The sequence below is a fragment of the Juglans microcarpa x Juglans regia genome, chromosome 7D (assembly GCF_004785595.1).
Source record: "Juglans microcarpa x Juglans regia isolate MS1-56 chromosome 7D, Jm3101_v1.0, whole genome shotgun sequence".
In the NCBI taxonomy this organism is placed as follows: Eukaryota; Viridiplantae; Streptophyta; class Magnoliopsida; order Fagales; family Juglandaceae; genus Juglans; species Juglans microcarpa x Juglans regia.
Genome location: NC_054606.1, coordinates 14,105,768 through 14,114,114, shown reverse-complemented (window position 1 = coordinate 14,114,114; position 8,347 = coordinate 14,105,768).

Sequence of the window (8,347 nt, the reverse complement as noted above, 5' to 3'; positions counted from 1 at the left end):
TCGCAAGCGACAAGTGTAACGAGAGAGAGAGAGAGAGAGAGAGACTTGAGGGGGGGTTCATTTAGGAAGCGTAAAAAGACTAGGGTACCAGTTTAAAACTCGATACCTGTGTTTGTAACCTGAATCAGGGCCGGATAGGTCCGATTTTTTTAAACTCGAGTTTCAACCCGGGTTTGATCCTGGTCGGAACCCAGAACCGGATCCCGATTTTCCAGGTTTCGGACTGAGCAGGAAAAAAACTCGACCCAGTTGAACAATCTTATATGAAATATGAGAATAAAAAAGTAAAATTATATGTTTTAAAGTGGTGTGTAGAGTGTGTGGCTTCGTAGCATGACTCAACAACATTCTTTTTTTCTCTTGTTTGTTGTTTGTTTGTTTGTTTGTTTTCTCTCTTTCACAAAATTGAAGAATCTAAAGCACGCTTATTACTGTGGATATGACTCAACCATATGAAGACATTTCTGGCAAGAAAATTAAATATTTGAAAAACTAGAAAATGTTATACACAAGCAGGCATAAAGCAGTCCAAATCAATATTAAATGCTCAAATTGTCTTTTAGTTTTGTATTTCAATTAAACTTCTTGAACATTTTATATTGATTCATTCATTTTTTAAATGATTCAAACTTATTTACAAATTACTTTATTAGTACATATGTACTTTACCGATTTTGATAAATGAAACCATGTATATAACTTATACAACTTAGGCATCCTGATTACACATTATTTCATCTCATCTAATCATTACAACTTTTTTAAACTTCCACACAAAATACAATGAACAATTCAACTTTTTCAAATTCCAAAACAAAATAATTTTGATCTCATAGTTACTAGAAGGTCTTCTACTCGGATTGCTCAGTTTATTTCTCATTTATCCTCTTCATTTCACATGAAGGATCTTGGTGACTTGCATTATTTTTTGAGCATCCAAGTTATTCGAGCTGAGTTCTCACTCTCACCTTGACCATATATGTTTTCTCATTGCTTCAAAAGTTTGGCTTAGATGGTGCTAAACTTGTTTCGACCCCACTAGCCTCAAGTGCTCTAGTATTGGCTGCAAATGGTACTCCTTTTAATGATCCCACCTTGTATTGTCAAATGGTTGGATCTTTGCAATATATGACATTGACTCATCCTAACATAGCATTTGCAATAAATATGGTGTGTCAGCACATGCAAGGTCCCTGTGATACACATCTCATTACTGTCAAACGAATCTTTTGTTATCTCAAAGGCACCCTTCATCTTGGACTTCAATTTGCTCCCACTTGAATGATTACTCTTCGTGCTTATTGTGATGCTAATTGGGTAGGCTCACGGGATGATTGTTGATCCACCACTGGTTTCGCCATTTTTCTTGGTAATAATCTACTATCTTGGGGTGCTAAGAAATAGGTCACTGTATCTTGTTCCACAGCTAAAGCTGAGTATTGGGCTCTTGCAACTACTATAGCTGAAGTCATGTGATTTATTCACCTTCTCAATCTCTCGGCTACTTTCTTAAAATACCAGTCTTATATTGTGACAATTTGAGTGCCTTGCACATGGCTAAAAATCTTGCGTTTCATCATCAAATTAAACACATAGAGATTGATGTCCACTTTTTCTGAGAGCAAGTTGCCTGTAATCTTATTTCTCTTGAACACATTTCGAGCACTGATCAGGTAGCATATGTTTTTACCAAACCCTTGTGTGCGCCTGTGACGCCCCCAAGTCAACGCTTGGGATGGAACGGAGACCTGAAGCGTTAGGACATGCAACACATAATTACATACCCTCATTCATGACAATTAATATGCAGTAAATCCTAGTATGCAACTAATAATATGTAATAATTGCAGCAGAAATAAAGGTGACAAAAATATTAGATGCCAGAATGAACTAAACATCCCAACGATTATTAAACCGTAATAGGTACTTCCTCAATTAAGAGGTCCCATAAAAGTTCAACATAAAGTGGGAGATAGAATCTCTCTTGATACAGATATGACATAATCAGATCAACTCTTTCATCTACTCTATAGTATATAGAGTCAACGCTATGAATGTTAATATCAAGTTCGACCTCTTCTCCAAATTAGGCTCATCCTCAGCCATTTGAAGCTAGTGGTTCATCCTATTCGTCGTAAGCTGGTCTTGGCACAACTTTTATCATTCCGAGGGGAATGGTAATGGGTCCACGAGGCTGAGATTTACTTGAACTCGCAGTGTTAATGTCGTGTTTCGCACACCTTTGGGTCGGCTCCAACAACTAAGGTCTTCCCAACGGGCCCTGGAAAGAGAGAAATGTATGCAGTTTTGAGAGGGCGGCCTGGGGCCGGAGGAGCCACCGATGTCAAAGTCAGTAAATGTTCTTGGAATGTAGTAAATAAGTAAGAAAGCTCAAAAAGTCAAAGAGAGTATCCTCGTACTTAGGATCGACTATTTATACTAAAAGTTCGGTGAGAGGATCAAGCCTATAGCTATGATATCTAGAGTCTTTGTACTATTCATTTGTCAGAATCTTTAAATGTGGCGTGGTCCTGCAACGGTTCCATTAATGTGGCGTGTCGCCTGGGTGGCAGAGCCATTAAATGTGGCGTGGTTCTCCAGCTTTCTCTCCTTGGTTTGCTTTTCCCCTGGTCCATTCATGCTTTCTCTATCAGCAGTTCAACGATCCTCCGCGCGTTGTGCCTACTATGTGAGAAGGCACTCGATGACTAGACATTACCCGAGGAACCTTAGACCAACTAGTCTCGATGAGTCCTATCTCCTGCTACACTGTCACTCCTACAAGCCGTGTACAGGGGATTCTTTTAGTGGGCCAGATTTGTGTCCTTTCATCCTGGGCCAATCTTGACTGGGCCTTGGGTAGGGGGAAAATCCCCCACACAATTATCCAGTTAATTCTCATAGGACGAGTATGGTGGGAATTCTATCATGAATCACCCCACCCTTCTCCCGAGGTCAGGTACTTTTTTCCTCTATCTGGGAAGCTTCTGCGGGTTGGTTGCTTTTGATTGCTTCTCCTCATGATGGGCTCATCTTTTCAAACTTATTAATGAAGAGGTGTCAGGTGGCTCTCCATTTAGATGTCGCTTCGTGAACTACATTTCCAGAAATTAAAGCGACACGTAACCTGGTTGTGATGACTTAAGGAAGTCTGCCAGTTACCTTCTTTTATAAAACGTGGGAGTGAGCCCCAGCTTGCTCTCATTACTTTGCGATTGTCCCACCATTCTTGTCTTTTCGATTCTCCTTCTTTCCAACCGGTTCCTCTGTTACTTTGCACTCCGGCAGTGATGGTTTCTGAAAAGTCTGTGCAACCCCGTGTTTCTACTGACATTGGTCCAGTGTTTTTGGGAAGTGGGTGGCGTTTGTCTATTGACAAGTCCACATTGGCCTCCCTAGCCCTTACATATTTAGTGCTAGAATCTGTTGCCTTTGAAGTCCCGGATCCTGACGAGGGGGCTGTTGACTCAGAGGGCCACTCCAGCAAAGTAGCCATATATCCTTCCATGTTTTCGGGCGGTTTGAGACTACCATTTCCTCGCCCCATCCATGAACTTCTGGATTGCTTGGGTTTGGCTCTTTCACAATTGCACTCGAACGCCTGGAGGTTACTGATCTGCCTAGAAGATGCTGACCTTACTGGCCATGAGTTTCTTCTTGCACACAGGGTCCTTCGCTTAAAAGGGAACGTGTGCAGCTTCAAGGCGTCCCACGCCTTAGTTACCCTGGAGCAACAATATTGTAAGGTAAAACACTGGTCTCCTAAGTTTTTCTTTGTCTCGAGCCGCGGTTGGGAGTTTCTGGTGGGCCAAGTGGGCTGCTGAGAGTTCTCCATATGGATAGATTGGGGAATGCTTCCAGAGGACAAGGCTGTGCATTCGATAGGCACCCCTATGAATCAACACACCTTGCGATCATGTAAAAGTGGGTGCAGAAACACCCTGACGACATTCGTTCTGAGGTTCTCCTTTCCGAAGCATGTTTGGAAAATTCCCTGCCTCCATTGGGGCACCTTTCTTCTGGTCACAGGAATTGGTTGTGCGGCCATAGGTCACTTTACCCCTGAAGCGTTCCTTGGACCTTCCTATTCCATATTAAGGGAAGAAGTCTTGTAAGGAGAAGCACCCAGCTGAGGATAGGCCCCTTCTCGGGGCTCAGGACCCCTTGGAGCAGCACGTGGTGGCTTTGGAAGGTAGTCATCCAATTATCGAGGTGGCCTTTGCACTGTTCACAACTGGCAGACAGGCGGGTAGTCTCCCCGTGGTGCCCCCTCCCGCGATGATTGGCGAGGCACCTGGGTTTGAGATTGACATGGGCAATCTCCTCGAGAGTATTTTCACGTCTTCCCCTCCTTGGGGGGAACAACATTCTTCTTCTTGGCTGTCTCCCCCTTCCTCATCTCGTTCTGCCGCCTGGAATCACTCACGCGAGGAGGCCAGCGAGGGAGGAGGAGCCTCCTCCAATCATAAAGTGGATGCAGAAGGTTGCCTAGGAGGTCAGCTTTCTCCCATTGTTGAGATTCTCGAGAGTCCGATGTGTTCCATTGCTGATTCTTCAGTTTAGGCTAATGGTTGTCCGGGGATCCCGATTGTCAACCCGCTTACTCATGCACCTCTCTCAAGTGGCAACCCTCTTCCAGATGTTGCCATTGGCCCCCTCTCGGGGTTAAGTGAGGATACAATCGCTCCTTCCGAGGTTCCCAAGGAGCTTCCTGAATTTGCCGACCTTGTAGAGGCCCTTCCTTCCTTGTCCTAACTGGATATGGAAGTGGACCGAGATGAAGTTGTTGGGCGGGTTGTCGAGTGTCTATTGTCTTTCTTTCACGAGATTTGATTGCTCCTTTCCCGCCTTTTTTTTTTCATTCTTTCTGCTTTCTTAGTATTTTTTTTTTTTTTTTTTGCATCGTCAGGGCACTTCTCAGCTTGCGAACTTTATTGTGGACAATCAGGTGGCGGTCGCTCTGGAGAGTTTGGACTGTGCTCGTGGCGACAAGGAAGAGAATGAACCATTGAAATCCGAGCTTGAGGTGAGTGCAAGAGGCTGAAAAAGTTGGAGTGTCGTCTTCAAAAGCATAAGCAAAAGTGGGAGGAGAAAAAGACTCGACTGGAGCGGCTCAATCAAAGTCTCCAGGCCAACCTCTCTAGAGAACAGGTGGAGAAAAAGTAGTTTTAAGGAGAGGTTGACCCGTTGGAGTAGCTACGCATGAGCCTCCAGGGCGCCAACCTTTCCTTACAGAAGCAGCTGAGGTGGTTCTCAACTCTTTGTGATAAGGCATGGGAGCAAGGAATTAATGAGGGCTGCAAATTGATGCGGTCATTCCTTCTTTAGAGCTCGGAGCTGCGTTCAAGATCCTTTGCCAAGTTCCTCCAGTGACTTGCGCTTGGCGACATCCCTACTAGCGAGGCATCCTTTAAATCCAACTGCGATCTAGGGAGAAATGAGATGCCAACTGCTTTCACACCTTTGCTGGCGTCAGAGGACCTAGCCAACTTCGTTCCTGTGACCATTGAGCTTGGTGACCCTAATTTTACTACTGTTAAGGCTAGGGCTCTTGGCGCGGAAACATAGGATTTTTGTGCACCTTGTTGTACCCCCTCATTTCCTTTTTTTTTTTTTTTTACGTATATCCACATTTTGTTGTTCGACGGCTTGTACATAAAGACATACTAGTTTATGCACACATTTTTGCTTCACTTTGCCTTTTCCTTTGTTTCTTTTTCCTTTCTTCCTCATCATTGTGTGGTCAACCGGGAGAACACAGGTAAGGGCCCGCAATGCCCCCACCTAACCCGCTAGTCGATCACACTGAGCTTGTTTTTCCTTTGCAGATGGTAGCTCTTGGTATGCAGCTATTGCTGTGGTTGTTATTCTGGTGGTTGTGCCAGTGGTGGCTTCGCTTTCCTCCTGGCCTACCCCACTGGCATGTTCCGCTTTGCAAGGGGAGGTTCCACTGGTTGAGGCTTTGATTTTCCTGCAGCCAAGGGCTGGTCTGCTTTCTCCTGCAAGCGGGACAAGACAACCTTCTAGGCATACCCTCCATTTTAGTTTTACAAAAGGGGGAGAGGGGGGAGGGGAGGAGAGTCATTGACATGGTTCCCACTTAGTGGCATTGACTTTATTCATTATCGCCAATTGATTTTCATGCCACATAAAATAGTTGCATTAGTGAAATAGAATTCATACAAGTTTTAAGGGAACAAACTGAAGTATTTAACTACTATAGCTGGCATGGGTTGCTAGGTCGACTTCTGGGCGGTCTACCTTGTTGGTTATTCATTGTTCCCAGGCCGAGAAGCACTTAGATAGGAGCAAACCCTTCATGGCATGGTTACCCTGCTAGTTTTTTTCGGATGAGTCGGGGAAGAATTCTTCTCATGCCCTGTTAGCTTTCTTGTTCTGGGCGACGGTTCCTTTTTTTTTTTCTTTACATACGTGGCAATACAACTCCAATAAATTTTCTTCATCAAACAACGTCCCTTTGATTTCTACGTAATGGCTATGTTCTTTATTGGCAATAACTCCACCTGTCACATCAATATATACGTGTTGCTACAGTTACAAAAATCTAGGGATTCTGGTTCTTTGGGGAGGGGACACGTGGCGCCCGGTTGTGACTTGTGGAGTTATGACACTTGAGCAGGTCAAGCGTCCACCCAGCCTATATAAGGACCCTTTCTCCAGTTAGAATTCCCATCCTACTTACGTCTGCCTTTTTTTCCTTTCAAAGTTCTTTGCATTATTTTTCTATCCCCCATTGCTCTAATGAATTCTTCACATCCTAGCAGGCGACAAATCATCTGGTGGCAATTAGGCCACTGCCAGTTGCGGTGGTGCTTGTTTCAGAGGGTGGAGCCACCCATTTTTGTTAGTGGAGCTTCAGACCCTTCGTTCTTGTTTCTGCCATTTTGCTTATTGTGCTTCCTTGTTCTTACCCTTTGCTTACGAGGCTTCACTTCAAATGCTTCTCTGCAACTGAACTCGCTGCCTAGTTGTTCACAGTGGATAAGTGCTTTTGTTACAGTGGTGAATGGCTTGGTCGCCATGGTGGCCACCTCCCTCTTCAATTTTGCTTCTCTTGATATCAAAATCTCTTCGATTCGGTTGAAATCTTTTGTCGAGGCTGGCCTTAAGGTGTCCCGGCTCTTGGCACTGTCTTCATTGCCGTTCACAACACAGATGACCACAGTCTACTGTCTGGTTTCCTTGTGCTTGTGAGTGCTTTTCCACTAGAACACTTCTCCTCCTTGGGACCCGTGCGACCATACTATGTGATTTTCCTTTTGTGGTCCACTGACTATCTTTGGCATTATTGAAACGTCGTAATGGTGGCGGTCCTCAATCTATGTTGCGCTCGTAAGGTCGACTTCATCAGTTCTGCAGTTATGTAGTCCTCGTTCATGGTTGTTGAGTCGGTCTTGGTAGGATTTGCTATCTCGGATCCTCCCAAGGAATTTTCTCTTATACATGCACGCGTGGAGTGGATGGAACTGCATGCGATTGATTGGAATGTTCGAGCTTCCCGGTGTGAATTATTCTTTGTACTTCAGTGATTTCATGCTGCCTTATGATGTAGCTTTTCCCTTGTAATTTGACTTCATGATGTAATTTGCCTTTTGTATTGTGGTAAAGTTTAGGGGTGTTAGTAGGTTGGTCCGGACTGGAAAAATCAACCAGACTGAACCGAAGTTGGTCGGTCCGGTCCCGGTCCAAGAAATAGAGGACCGAAGTTGGTCTGGTTCGGTCCCAGTCCAAGAAATAGAGAACTGATTAACAAATTAATATTATTTTATATTATCTTAGGGGTTTCCCGCCTAGGACTGGACCGAATTAAAAAAATATATTATTTTATATATATTATCGTATATATATTATCTATATAATAATTGTATAATTTATTATGTAATTTTCATCTAACTTATCACCATTAAAAATATAAAATTTTAAATATATTATTAAAAAATTAATATTATATCAATTAACTACTTATAAAAAAAAATCTATCAATTAGCTAATGTATAATAACAATTAACTAATTATATAGTAATTATATAAGTTAATAATGTAATTTTCATCTAATTTATTATCATTGACCATATAAAATATTTTTTTATTACGTTAGCTACATAATCTACATTAATAATTCACCTAATTTCAATTTAGTATTTTAAATAAATTTTTATTATTTTATTTAAAAACAAAAGAATAAAAAAATAATTGGGCCAGACCGATAGCTATCAGTTCAGTCCGATCCCTAGGGATGTTCGTTCCGGTCCGGTCCCGGAAAAATAATGGACCAAAAATTTTGATCCATCAACCCCCTAACTGGACCGGACCAAATCGCATCCCT